Here is a 15,543-nt window from a genome sequence, read left to right as displayed (position 1 = left end):
CCTAGATTTGGAGGTGGCCATTCAGTTCAATGATGCATCCAAAAGCAGTCCCTATTCACAGTTTGTATACATTTTTCTTGTTGGGAGAATGAGAGTAATGACTTTCAACTTGCTGACATAGCAGACCTGAAGCTAGACCTCTGCATTTATTTCTACAATAGTGTTTTTATCATTTTTTTTTTTTTACTTCTCTCTGTTAGCACTCTCTTATTTTGTTTTATGAGGATGTGTATGTAGATGCATTTCTTCGAAGATGCTTCCTAAAGATTCTAGGTTAAAGTCTAAAGGAAAGATAATAAAGTCGCTTCAGTTGTGTCCAACTCTTTGTGACCCCACGGACTGTAGCCCGCCAGGCTCTACTGTTCACAGGATTCTCCGGGCAAAAATATTGGCATGGGTTGCCATGCCCTCCTCCAGGGGATCTTCCTGACCCAGGGATTGAACCCATGTCTCTTGCATCTTCCTGCATTGGTGGGTAGATTCTTTACCACTGGTGCCACCTGGAAGCCTTTTTGTGAGATACCCCCAGGCAGACTCTCTCTACGCAGCTACCTGGGGACACAAAGTGCCCCAGAGGAAAGCCCCTGCCATATGATTAACTGCCTCTCGCTCTGGATCACTGTGGATGCAGCCAGCAGGTCACTGAACCTAAAGTTGTGTCCTAACTTTCCCACCTCATTTCTTTTTCCCTAGTTAACCCTGCCCTGGGATGGTGTCTCCAGAATACAGTCCCAGCAGTCATTTCCTATTGCCTTGGTTTTCCTTGGGAACTGGGTTGAAACAAGCAACAGTGAGTGTGGTGGTGGTCGATTTTCTGAATCTTTGCAAAAAAATCAAGTGATAACAGGGAGGAGGCTGCTTTAGTATGTTTACTTGTATCCCTTAAAATAATTTATGTTTATTTGAAACTTGAACAACCATTTTCCTGTATTCTTAAAAATTTTTAGTTCTGGTTCACTTTCTCCACTGATAACCTCAAAATAATCTATTGAAATTTTAATATTCATAAAATATGCTTTCTAAAAACGAGACCTATTTCATCAAAGTTGTATATATTGTGATCCTAAAAATCATTCCCACCTGACTAAATCCTGTTCAGTTCAGTTCAGTTGCTCATTTGTTTCCGACTCTTTGCGACCCCATGAATCGCGGCACACCAGGCCTCCCTGTCCATCACCAACTCCCGGAGTTCACTCAGACTCACGTCCATCAAGTCAGTGATGCCATCCAGCCATCTCATCCTCGGTGGTCCCCTTCTCCTCCTGCCCCCAATCCCTCCCAGCATGAGAGTCTTTTCCAATGAGTCAACTCTTCGCATGAGGTGGCCAAAGTACTGGAGTTTCAGCTTCAGCATCATTCCATCCAAAGAAACCCCAGGGCTGATCTCCTTCAGAATGGACTGGTTGGATCTCCTTGCAGTCCAAGGGACTCTCAAGAGTCTTCTCCAACACCACAGTTCAAACGCATCAATTCTTTGGCACTCAGCCTTCTTCACAGTCCAACTCTCATATCCGTACATGACCACAGGAAAAACCATAGCCTTGACTACACGGACCTTAGTCAGCAAAGTAATGTCTCTGCTTTTGAATATGCTATCTAGGTTGGTCATAACTTTTCTTCCAAGGAGTAAGCGTCTTTTAATTTCATGGCTGCAATCACCATCTGCAGTGATTTTGGAGCCCCCCAAAATAAAGTCTGACATTGTTTCCACTGTCTTCTCATCTATTTCCCATGAAGTGATGGGACCGGATGCCATGATCTTCATTAACCTCATCTTCATTGATCTAATAGAGTTCAACCTTTTTTCCTTTTTCTTTTTCTTGAAACAGGTTTCTGTTCAGTTTTTGTCTGGGACTCAATCCTCCTTCTGTAGAGAAATCCATCTTCCTGGGTCTCCTTTGCTGTTTCTCCTTATCTCAGGCAAGAATACTGGAGTGGGTTGCCATTTCCTTCTCCAAGGTATCTTCCAGACTCAGGGATTGGACCTGTGTCTACAGTGTTGAAGGAGATTTTTTTTTTTTTAACCACTGAGCCTCCAGGGAAGGCCAATTCTAAAATGACCCTGACCACAAAAAATTTCTTCAGTGATAAAAGTGTTTATACTCTGTGCTCCCTTGGATTTTAGCTATTAGCTGCATATGATCAACTGAGTGAGCAACTGAGATTTTGCCAAGTGACTGAGAAGTTGAGTTTCTAATTTTACCCAGTTTTGCGTGATGTATTAAGGAGGCGCCTGCATGGTGGCTGGTACATCAAGCAGTGCCAGGGCTCCAGGGTGGTCCTGGGCATCTCCTCTCCTCTCTTCACTCCTAGGCGTCCCTCTAAGGATCTGAAACATCATCTGAGCATTTTCTATCACCACCAGCTTGTTGAACATCAGCCAAACTTTCCAGATTTGTATAAGTGATATCTCTACTTTGAAGTCCAATAAAAATCTCAAACTTGTCACTTTCAGAATTGTGCTGCTTACCCCCACCCCTAACTTACCTCTCTTGCATTCGTTCTCATGAATCAACTGCTAATGCAGGGGAAAGGCATCAGGGTCATCTTGGACTTCTGTTTCTCTCATACCAGCTTGAAGTCTGTTGGGGAATCCAGTGGACTTATTTCCTTTCTTATGTTCTTACTACATATCCTGCTGCAACCCTAGTCTAAGCCACAGTCAGCTCTTGCCTTCTACCCCCCAATTTCCCAACAAAACCCTTTCCTCCATTCTTAGTCCCATCAGACTGTGCCCCAAAGAGCCACCAGAATGTTTCTGTAACACGTCTGATAATATCACTCCTATGCTGAAATCCTCTTGATGGCTTCTTCCCCAGTCAGTGTAAAGGGACATTCTTTGCAGTGGCCTGAGGCCCTGTACCACATCTCTGAGGGCTCTCCTCCAGCCATGGCAAGCACCTTGCTGTCTTGGATGTGTCCCTGAATCCCCACAGCAGGGTCTTCCCTGCTTGCTTCTCTGCCTGGAAACCTTCCACTAAGGTAGCTGCCAAGGTTGTTCCACTCTGTCCGTCTGCTCAGACCTCACAGTTTCAGTGGGATCTTCCCTGACCCTTCTGATTTTAAATTGCAGCCTCTCTGCTTGGTTTTTATCTAACTTAGCAGTACTTTTTATGTAGTTTTTTGCTTGTAGTCTACCTCTCCCATTAGAACAGCATGAGAACTGAATCTTGGTCTCTTTTATTTATTTGTATCTCTTGCACATTACTGAATGAATCAGTGAACTTATTTTTACCCTGAAGGGAGATGGGTGCTACTTAAATACATTGAATTAAACAAATGATCATTTTCCAAGCTATTTATCAACTTGGCCCATGCTCAGGTGCTCAGTACACTTTGGTGGCCTCATGTCATGGGCTAACCTAACAAACAAAAAGATACTCTGTTAATAAAAGGATTTCTGAAAAATAAATGAATAAAAGTTTACCTTCATCTCATTGACCAAAGAGGGTGGATTGGGGAAACAGAAAGGCCACTGGCACAACAACCAGAGACGCGTGCTGTAACCCAGTTCTCATCCTCACCACTGTGCTTTACAAGGGGTAAGTTACCAAACATCCTCTAGCTCAGTTTCATCACCTACAAAGTAGGGCTGATCATTTTTAGCCAGCATAACTAAATCAAAGTGTTCCCAAGATCACATGAAGGAATGTAATAAAGCAATACTCTGTTAACATGCCCCATGTAATAAAAATGTGAATGTGTATTCAAGAGGTCTAATTCTAATTAGAAAATAACTATAATTGTGAGATGCATCTTTCGAATGGAATGAAAGGATGAGATTAAGAGACTTGCAGCTTCATTCCTAACTGTCCTCTCCCTTCTCGGTGCCTCTCCTCACATCCTTGTTTGACTCATACCTGCATGCGTGTGTTAAGTTGCTTCAGTCATGTCCAACTCTTTGTGACCCTATGAGCTGTAGCCCTCCAGGCTCTGCTGTCCATGGAATTCTCCAGCAAGAATACTGGAGTGGGTTTCTGTGTCCTCCTTCAGGAGATCTTCCCGACCCAGGGAGTGAACCCACGTCTCTTATTTCCCTGTATTGGCAGGTGAGTTCTTTACCCCTAGTCCCTGCCAGGAAGCCCCTTTGCTCGTGCCTAGAGAAATGCGAATCCAAAAGAGCTGTGACTTTCACCTACCCAGCTGTTCTTGAATATTCACCAATTTTATTATTCCCTTGGAAAGTAAATGCGTTTAATTTTAATTATATCTAGATTTCAAGAATCTATGTTGGGAAGAGTTTCAAAGAAAACAATGTTTGGAAAAATCACATAAAGATGAAAATTGCTATTGAGGAGAATGACAATAAGGGCTTAGATGAGACATGCCTTTGAAGGGTTATGTATTACAAGTTATGATTTCAGTTGAAGTCCTTTGGCTTTGCTGGCAGTTCTTAGTTCTTACTGCCTTTGCTCATTCATAATGCAACCATGAAATCTAAGAGATGCCACCGTTATGTGATAGGAGAACCTGAGTAGTATCTGTGTCTGAACTGCAGTTCTGCTACTTATCAACCATATCAGGATCCCAGTTCTTCACCTTAAAAAAAGATTAGGTCAGAGTCTGTTATACAGAGATGTAATGGGGATGAAAGCATTCAGGTGACACCGTATCCATCCACTCAGAGCCATTTGCTTTGAGTGCAGCAATGGATGGGACACATAAACTCTCATTCTGAATTCCTCTCAAAAGAAGTTTGTTATGGGAGTTATGTAAGCTGATGGATAGCAAGTGGTCAAAACAGTGCCTACTTGCACCCAGTGAGTGTAGACAGTATGACTATTAGCTACTGAAGAATCTAAGCTACTCCATTTTGTTAACAGAAAAACTCCATTTTGTAAGGTTCCAGGAAAAGAGCCTTTGGAAATCCCCTGACCTCACCCCACCACCCACAAGCCAATCGGACCCCAGACCAAAATCTCCTGACTTAACACTCAGGAACTTGTGGTCTACCTAGACAATAGGGACCAATCAAGAACTAACACACAACCCTTCGAAAGAAAGTGACCAATCAGATGTTCCGCTACCTGGAAATCCTTTTTTTCCATGTATTCTCCCTATATAAGCAATGTAATCCAAAACCCGGGGCTCTCCCTATAGCCGCTGTGTGGGTATCGGTGGGAGCCCCAGCTCGAGCTTGGTAATAAAAACTCTCTTGCTTTTGCATCGGATATCGGCTCCCTGGTGGTCATTGGGAGATTTCGTGACTTGGGCATAACACTACTTTACGAATAGCAGTTTAAAGATCAGTATAGATGTCATATATGTTGATTTTAAACTAATCTACTCAGAATCTTTAGAACTTCATGTAAACTATCGTGTATTTTGGCATTTTAATAAGAGAGTTAGCAAGGCTCTCAGTCACAAAGACTTTGCTTTAATATTGACATTTTCTAGCTTACTATGTGTTTGACATAGTCCTGTTTAAAACAGTTTTCCAACTGCATTAAATGAGTCACATTAGCAACAGAATTTTCTGCTTCAGGAAGAGTCAGTTCTACATTCCAAGCAGGGAGAATTATCAACAGCTGATATAATGAGTGTCCCTCCTGTATTCATTTTCTTGGGTGCAAAGCAAATGGAAAGTCCCATTTCTTAGCCACAGTTGACACACCTTTTGCGCTGTCACAGGAACAAAATGCAGGGACGCTAAGTCTTTAATGTGTCAACATTTGCATGTTCCAGTGAGCCCAGCAGGTGGCCTTCCCTGACAGCTTCGGTGTGTTCATGGCTGTGCGTACTTTCTGGAAGAAGACATCTGATGGGCAGCACAGCAAGCCGCCTGGCCCTTGGCTAACCTGGCTGTTGCTATGTGGTTCAGGTTTTCAGAATGCCGTCACCCATCGGCTGCGAGGAAAGGGTTAATTTTAAAATACAAAGACATCTTGCAGTGGCAATTAACCCTTCAACTTATTTCCAAATGTGTTTTTTTAAATATTCTGAGTCAGAGTCCACTGGGACTTTTCATTTTTGCTTATACTTCTCAGAGGCATCAACATCCATTCTTTACTGTAATTAAAGACACAGAGCTAGTTCTGGAGATAATATTGAATAATTTCCTACTTCTCCTTCTACTTCTCTTCCTTCACTGACTCCCAAGGACAACCCTTTTTCTTATCCAGACTTTTCTGGAAACTTTTTCAGACCCAAGTGGAAAGCACATTGTCTCCTGGAAACGTGACGGAGAGCTGAGTTGCCTGAGCACACATATTCTCACATTGACTCTGCCAATTATAGGCTTTTAGCTACTTTGGAGAATTACTATTGATCTGAATGTTTCCTGTAAATAAGTAAACCATCCTCACCTTCCCTGTGTTTCAGACAGTAAATAATCTACCTGCAACACAAGATATTTGGGTTTGATCCCCAGGTTGGGAAGATCTAGAGAAGGGAATGCCTACCTTCTCCAGTATTCTTGCCTGGAGAATTCCATGGACAGGGGATCCTGGTGGGCTACAGTCCATGGGGTCGTAAAGAGTCAGACATGACTGAGCAATTAACCCTTTCAACTTCTTAATTCCTGTAAGGATTAATTGAAATAGACAATGTGAAAGTGCTGTACAAACACCAGCTATATCATTGGCATTCACTTGCAATTGGTAATAACCCCCAATATTTCCTCTAATTAAAAAGAGTTTCATTTAAGTGACATAGAGCGTTAAACCTGAAGGGGTGAAGCGCTGCAACTGGAGATGCAGAGTGTGAATATCAGACAGTAGGGACATGGAGTTTCCTCTGGCACCTGTTACGTCCTGCAGATCTAGGGAAAAAGAAATAAACTTCTCTGGGCTCATCTGAAATTCTGAGAAGTGAAGGGAGTCTAGGAGACTCAGCTCAGGATGTAGGAGAATCCATTCTGGCCACTCAGGCTTTCACTGTCTTGTCAAGTCACTCTGCCCTGGACTCTCTGTACCTGGCATTCTCTGTCTCATCAGTGTGTCCTCATTTAAGTGGGATCCTGGATCTGCACGTTCTGGAGTAAAGAAAGAGAGCCAGCATGTCTTCTGCGTGTTTCTCTACCCTTTATCACTCTTGCAGGACATTTATGTTCAGTCTGAAAGGCGTGAAATACCCTGATGGAGCACACACAGGGTTAATTTGAGTAATTTTTCAGTTTTTTTTTTCCATTGCAGTTGTTAGCCCTTTGTGACATAAATGAATCCCTATTATGCTATGATGTTTGCCTTTGAGCCAGAATTTCAGTACAGTGGAAGAAATTATAGACTCCTACTGGGGCCATTCAAGCATTTCTATGCAATTGGTAGGGACATGCACATTTGTGTCCACAGCTTCGGGAAAGTTGCATAACAACCAGAGAAAGGTCTGCTCTCTGAGCCCCAGGGCACCAGTGCGCTGAGGCTAAGTTCTGCACCCTGGGCTGATCCCCAACCTTACCCTCCTCCCACCCCCACCTAAGGAGGAAGAATCCAGCTTCTCCAGAAATGTTAATGTCCTAGAAAAGAACAGCCCTGCAATTTCCCAGGAGTTACATTGTTTTCCAAATTTCCACTGTACATTTCAATGAAAGCATGTATACCACCCCCTTTGCTGTGTGAGGCAAGTGTAGCTCTGGACAGGGCTAACACTGCTGTTTTCCCTGATGTTAGAGGTGATCCCTGGGCTTGAACTCAATGCTGAGGGACTAAAAATAGGAATCATGGCTCAATTATAAAATATTGCCTTTTGGAAGTCTCCATGTAGCCTGTTTATAGTTTAGAGTGAATTCTCCATCCGAGGACCGCATATCTTTGACAAGCCTGCCTTTCCCAACCACTTGTATCCAGCGGACAGGGTACCCAGCTGGTACAGGTGATGTCTGCAAAGGCTACCGGCTGATATAAGAAGCAGTAGAAGCAGGAAGGAAATTTACTTCACTTAAGAAACAGGCCCTCTTCTCTGAGTTCTAAGATAGTTGTAGGAGGTCTTGGGCAGTGGTTCTCCTTTGTTCCGTTGCGAACTGGATATATGTGATGCTGTCAGGCTTCATTCAATTTTCTTCTGTGATTATGCTTGATTCTTGCACTCAAAGAAAAGAGAAAATAATGAAAAGTGGGCTTGTACAATTCATATTTAATCTATCTTTTAAAAAGTAGAGACAAGTGGGGCTTGTACAATTCATATTGAATCTATACTTTAAAAAGTAGAGACGCTTTAACTGTAAAAAATGGCTTCTTACTCTTACTCCATCCTTGTCTTCCTCTTTGTCTCCCTCTACTTTCCCTCCCTTCCCTCTTCTCATCTCTTCTTTCCTTTCCTCTCCTTTTTTACCCTCTCGTTCTCTACTCTCTCCTGAACAGTTCAGTCAGAAACCATTAGGAAGGACAGGGCAAGGCAAGTACCCACCTGAAAGGAAAGTAACATTGAGACCTGAGGGGCTGATGGAGCAGTCTGCAACTTCAAGAAGGAAAATAAGTAGATAATTATGCAGCGCAAATGAAAAGAAGTGGCTGAATCCTCTGAACATAAAAAAGAGCCTTAATATTAAGGAAAATGTAGAAACTAAATTCATACAAACAATCAGTGTCACGGAGCACATACTCATATCGTTGGGCACGGGCGCATGCTAAGTCACTTCAGCCGTGTTCGACTCTTTGTAACCCCACAGACTGTAGCCCTCCAGGCTTCTCTGTCCATGGGATTCTCCAGGCAAGAATATTGGAGTGGGTTGCCATGCCATCCTCCAGGGGATCTTACTGACCCAGGGATTGAACCATAGTCTTCTGAGTCTGCTGCATTGCAGGTGAATTCTTTACCACTGAGCCACCAGGGAAGCCCACTCACGTTGTTATGGAGATGTATATAAAGCAGCTTACCCCAGCCTGGGAGAGGCTGGAAGGCTTCTCTGCAGAGGTGGGTTTTAGGCTAATAGGTAAAGATGTGGCTATCAGACAGTGGTTGAATAACATAAGAAATAAAAGTGCAAAGGCTCTGAGGCTAGAGAACAGTAAAGATCACACTTAAAATATTGAGGGAAGTATAGTTAGCCAGATAGAGTGATGGAGAGGGCAGCCTGGAATGAGGCTGGAGGGGGTCCATGGCTCAATGTTGCCAATTAAGAACTTGCACATTACCAGAATTGGACTGCATTATAAGGCAATATCGGGAAGACTGCTCCTCTTCTTCAATCTTTAGTTCAACTGCATTGCCTCCAGATTTCATCTAGTGGAAACTTCCTTCCTCTCTTGCCACACTTTTGTCTTGGTTGTCATACCCTCAGGGTCACCCCCTCCTCTGTAAGAAATTTCATGAGTGTCCTTTGAGTTCCTCCTCCCCACAGTGCACTGGAAATATTTCAACTCGTGAATTTTCATGGCTGTACTTTCCATCTATATGCCTCTGTGTTAAAAGGCATCACCCAAGTCCAGCATGATCTGTGTTCCTTACACCAGCCTACTTCTGCTTTATAATGCAAAGCATCTTCCAGCACAGTGTATTATTTAATATGTCTTCTTTTATTTTTTTCAGCAAATCAAATGTAAACTCCATAAAGGCAGATAATTTTGTCCCCCTCCAGTACTGTATCCTTCCAGAGGATTCAACTATGCCTGTGTGCAGCAGTTGTTGTTCAGTCACTAAGTTGTGTCTGATTCTTTGTGACCCCATGGAATGCAGCACGCCAGGTTTCCCTGTCCTTCTCTATCTCCTGGAGTTTGCTCAAACTCATGTCCATTGAGTTGATGATTCCATCCAACCATCTCATCCTCTGTCACCTGCTTCTCCTCCTGCCCTCAATCTTTCCCAGCATCAGGATCTTTTACAGTGAGTCAGTTCTTCACAACAGGTGGCCAAAGTATTGTAGCTTCAGCTTCAGCGTCAGTCCTTCCAATGAATATTCAGGGTTGATTTCCTTTAGGGTGGACTGGTTTAATCTCCTTGAAGTCCAAGGGACTCTCAAGAGTCTTCTCCAGTGCTACAGTTTGAAAGCATCAATTCTTCAGTGCTCAGCCTTCTTTATGGCCCAACTCTGTACATGACTACTGGTAAAACTCTAACTTTGACTAGACGGACCTTTGTGGGCAAAGTGAGGTCTCTGTTTTTAAAAATGCTGTCTAGGTTTGACATACAATAGGTAGGTACTTAATAAATAACATTTGAATGAGTAGATGTATACCAAAGGACTCCTAGACAGAGTTCCATGTCAGCCTTTTCTTCTGATCTCCCATCCTACATACCCAACTGCCTACTGCCTATTACTGTTGTGGTGATGAAACACTGCCTGTCTGTGTTCCACGCCTATGCAACCTACTTCTCTTCCTCTGTGCTTTATCTTAGTACACACCACTGCCTTCTGCCCTGATGTTCAGTGCAGAAGTCTGGTAGGAAATCTTGACCAATCATCTCCCTGGCTACGTCTCATTATGTGCTGTTCATTGTCTCTCCCATACGTCTCTCACATCTACACCCTCGTGGCCTTTCCCATCACCGCTGTAGGGGAAGAGGCCATCATTTCTCTACTGCTGCTGCTGCTAAGTCGCTTCAGTCGTGTCTGACTCTGTGCGACCCCATAGATGACAGCCCACCAGGCTCCCCCATCCTTGGGATTCTCTAGGCAAGACCAACTGCAATAACCAGCTAAACAATCATGGTCAAGCTGATGTAAAATCCTGTCATCAAGCAATCTCATGCCACACCCTATCCAAAGTGCTTTTTTTTTTTTTTTTGGAAAACACAAATCTGAAAAGCCCACTCCAGTGTCCGTGCCCATCTCTGTGTCTAGTAAGGGCTGCAGTAGAGACAGAACTGTTGAATGGGATGGTGGGGGCAGATTGTAGGTTATACTGAGTGCAGGCAGGGTCCTGGAGGTAAAAAAATGGTCAGTGAGCATAGGCAGCATTTCTAGCACTTATGCTCAGAAAGGGCACATAGAAGTCAGAGGGTAGACACACAGGGAGATGGGTTTGAGTCAGAAGAGGCTTCAGGAATTTTGGAGGGTGTTTTGTGCATTGGTGATGTTCAGGATGCTGCTGTGGACTCAAGCAGGATGAGGACTTGGACCATTCAGTGGGATCAGAATCGTGGTGTTCACGTTGTTTCTCAGAAACTCTTGCAGCCGTGGGATCAGAGGACTATGGGAGTGGCTTGAAGAGGAGGTGATTAAGAATAAAAAGTAAAATAAAACGTTAAAGAAACTTGGATATAAAAAACAGGTGATATATATTATGGTACCTGGAAGGGGACTTTTGCCCAAAAGAACTTTTGTGTGTATGGATGTGTGTTTGAAAAAGACATGGATCATGGGTTTATGATGACCTGTAAGTATACATGTAACTATAGAAGGCGTAATTGCTAATGTAAGATTTTTTTTTTCCAAAAAGCAGGAAATAATAATTAACTGTAAATAGTGAATAAAGAGCTTTAAGTAACAGATAAAACCTGCTTTTGGTGTCGGGAGAAAAACTAGAATGAATGCTGCCAAAGCTGAACAGACAGAAGATGGATAGATATGTAGATGAACGGATATTATTGATTAGTTGAGAAAAAAAGTTGGCTTTCATTTTTTCACTGTAGTCGTGGATAAGATCATCAATGATAAGTGAGCAGAGAAACATTAGATCTTTTTGGCCAGAGAAATACATAGTTGATAACAATTGTGGAAAATGGAAGAAGAAATTGATCAGAAAACACAGCTAACATGACACAGTCAGATGCCTGTTGGAGGCTCATGATATGTACTTAAAGTTAATATTTTACTGGTGTTATTTTAGGCAAGATGCTTACCTTCTCTGACCTTCAGTATCTTCTCCTAGAAAATGAGAGCATTTGATTATATGATCTCTGTGATCCTTTGCACTTCTAAAATTAACTTCAGGATTTGCATTTAAACGAGGGAGACCTGGCACCTCAAAGCAATTCACCTCAATTCGTCAAATCCGAGACATTTTTATTTCACTACAGCTTTGAAGAAGCTCTTCATTGGGCATGCACACATTGGACAGAGGTCACAGGAACCACACTCGCAAGAGGGTCCTCCAGTTGACACCTGCCAACAGTTGGGGTGTGTGTTGTGGACAGAACCTCACAGAGGATACACACCTTGTGAGATGTGAGGACCACTGGCAAGCCTGTACTGCTGTAGACTATTGGTGTGGTCACCTTTAGGCACACCTGAAGCCAGAATATGAAGATCTGCTGTGTGCAGACAAGATCAACTCGAGGCAGGAAATGGGGTTAAAGGCTGAACCCATCTAAGATGTATGTGACTTTTACAGGTTTGCCCTCTCTGGCTTTTATTCTTATTATTCATATTTTCTTTTAGCGTATAACTATTTTTCTTTGCTGCCTTCTCTTCCTTCCTTTCATTCTGTGTTACATTTATTTAATCAATCATAAGTATGGGGCTTCCCTGATGGCTGACAGCTCAGCGATAAAGAACACGTACACCCAGGGCTGATTCAAGTCAATGTACGGCAAAAACCACTACAATATTGTAAAGTAATTAGGCTCCAGTTAAAATAAATGAATTAATTAAAAAAAAAAAAAACAGAATCTGCCTGCAATGCAAGAGACTGGGGTTTTATCCCTGGGTTGGGAAAATCCCCTGGAGGAGGAAATGGCAACCCACTCCAGTGTTCTTGCCTGGGAAATCCCACAGAAAGAGGAGTCTGGCAGGCTACAGTCCATAGGGTCACAAAAGTTGGATGCAACTTAGCAAATAAATAATAACAAGAACAACATTGAATTAATTAATCATATTTAATTTAGAGCTTTATTGGGAATGTATGGCTGCCCTTTCTCCTCCCTTCAGGGGTTAACTATCAAACGTAAAGAATGTAACCTGTTTGGAGGTTTTTACTGAACAACAAAGATAGCAGTCATTGAAGGCTAAGGCTGTATAATGCCTGTAATTTCTGCCCCTTGGGACAGTATTTAATCAGATACTCCTTCACAAAATGATGGAGAGACATTGAATCTAATGGCATTTTCTCTGCCAAAGGCGGGGAGTATTCATTGTTTCATAGTAAATATGAATGGTAATCTCCTTGGGAAAATCGAAGCCTGTTTTTATAAGATACTGATTCTAGGACGTTTTGCTCACTGGGGATGAGCCAGAAGATCCTTGGCTTTTCAAGCTTGAGAGGCTGCAGTTTCTTTCACACTCTGGACGGGGTGTGTGTGGCCGTCTCCCTCCACCTGCCTGAAGCCCGGCCCAGACGGAGTTATGTGAAGGGGTGGGGGAAGCCACAGAGCCGCCTCTCGCCGATCAGCTAGCAGATATAGTCTTTCCTGGACCCCCGGGACAATACTTCAGTGACTGTGTTTCCAAGACCTAACTCTCAGAACAAGTTTTGCAGCCTTTCAGCGGCTTCAGACCCACATTCGCTGCCCCTGTGTGGGAGTTCAGCCAGTGCAGCTGAGAACCCGCAGCCCCGCTGATCAGAGCTCAATGGCTCGCCACAGTCACAGGGGACGCGCTGGTAGCGCCCTGTAATTCTCTGGATTCCGCAGCACCCGGGCATATTTTATCAAGCTGTCCTGTTAATCCTGCCACAGGTAGTGTGACTGTCAGACTGGGAGGAAACCATTCTGTTAGAGGCTATAAAACTGTATGAAGACGTAGTTGTGAACGATTTGAGGATATAAATTATGTATGCCAGTAATTATAAAAGTACAGAAAGAAACGATTTAGCTCAGTCTTTTTTCAAGGATGGAGAATATTAGCTGAATATTTTGGAAAACCTTTCCAGCATTTTGGACTTTTGTAAATTGAATACTTATTTTTCTTTGAAGTTTGGTTGACAGAGATTGTCCTCCTCTACACAGAAAGCAATACACAAAGTAAAATGAATCACACTGAAGCATAATTTACCAGCTTTTACATATTATGATGGATTACACAGCAGCCCAAGATGAACAGGACAGCAGAGTGTGCTGTGAGTTGTTGGTTTTCCAGTATTTATGAGACCATTTTAAAGGACTTTATAAGTACTCCTGAAGTACTTAGTCTTTAAAGAACTTTCTATGATCCCTCAGTTATACTTGCATATATTAAAATAAATATAAATATTGGCACCAAACTATACCATAGATTTTAGAACTGGGAAAATTGGGCTATAATCACAATGCTATTATTAACCAGCTGAGCGACCCTGAACAAAATATTTCACTTCTACAGAACCTAAACAGATCTTTAAAATGAGAGTGGACCATTACACCTAAAATTTCCACCGTTTTTCTCTATGCCTGTTCTATTATCGTGTAGCTCACTGATAAAGAGTTATTTTTTTTAACCTGAAGTACATTTCAGAGCATTTGAATGAGTTTGAGGTACATATATTTGATATATATAATGAGCAAAACTTACAGCTTTATTAAAATACACTTTTAAATTTCTATATATGGCTCATGGTGTATCTATATGCTTCATTGTCATAACACATGCTCTCATATGAGATTTAAAACTGTATTTAAGAAGTCATGTGATATTAATAAAACCTAGCATTTCTCGAGTTCTTATGCTTATAATTTCACATGTATGATCTCAATTTAATTTTAAAATAATTGTATATTGTGGACTTCTTATTATACCACCAAGAGTACTGAGACTTAGAAAGAATATGTATTTGAAAATATTAAAACATTATTAAGTAATTAAAAGCAAATTTAATGACTCATCCCCCAACTGTTGTTTTGTCATACCGAATTCTGGTCTATTTATATTCTAGCCTAGATAGGGTTATATAAGCTGACAATACAGCAAAATAAATGCTTCAACGTAGGGAATATATTGTACATATAGGAGAATGTGGTTTGAGTTTAATACCTTTATAAACTCATACAATTGAAAATACAGCTTGAGGGAAAAAATGTGGCTAAGATACTACATCCTGAAATTTATCTTGGGAAATATGAGCACATTCTTGTCTCTATAATGCATCACATAAAATAAAATAGAAAAGGATAATTGTCATAGTAGATATTGTAAGTCATGGACTTGCCAGCAGTTTCCTAGATGGAGTGAGGAGTGAATTGACCCACAGGCGAGCACCAGCTGGGGGCCATGTCACAGTGGTGGGGACGCGGGAGCAGCAGGTAGGGAGACACAGAATAGCCTGAGCAAGAGTTGCAGTGCTGGCAGGTGGGGGAGGGAATCACGCAGCTGGCCTCAGAAAGGACGGGGGAGAAGGGAAGGAGAGGAGCTGTCCTAGGTGCTGAGAGTAACAGCTCCTGTGGAAAGGGAACAGAACCAGTGTGTGCGTGTGTTGGCGGGCAGGGGTCAGATAGTTCCACTTCACTCTTAGTATTGATTTTCTATTCAGAAGCTTCCACAGAGTTGTGGGAAGCACTGAGACCAAGAACTCATCTCTCCAAACTCCATGGTTAGCCAAGGATTTTACATACCTTGGTTACTGTGCCAGGAGCTCTTTGTGGTCCTTTTAAATAAATTAATACTTTTTTTTTTTTTAAGTAGCAGTAGTCTGTCCAGGCAGAATTCAGCATGCTACAATGGAAAACAGATTTGAATCCTGGGGATTGATGTTAGCTGCCTTCAGGATTACAAAAACGAGTAGGTCACTGTGAACGTTTCAAGTTTTCTAAAGTATG

The sequence above is a fragment of the Ovis canadensis genome, chromosome 26 (assembly GCF_042477335.2).
Source record: "Ovis canadensis isolate MfBH-ARS-UI-01 breed Bighorn chromosome 26, ARS-UI_OviCan_v2, whole genome shotgun sequence".
Lineage (NCBI taxonomy): Eukaryota > Metazoa > Chordata > Mammalia > Artiodactyla > Bovidae > Ovis > Ovis canadensis.
This window is presented reverse-complemented; position numbering follows the sequence as displayed.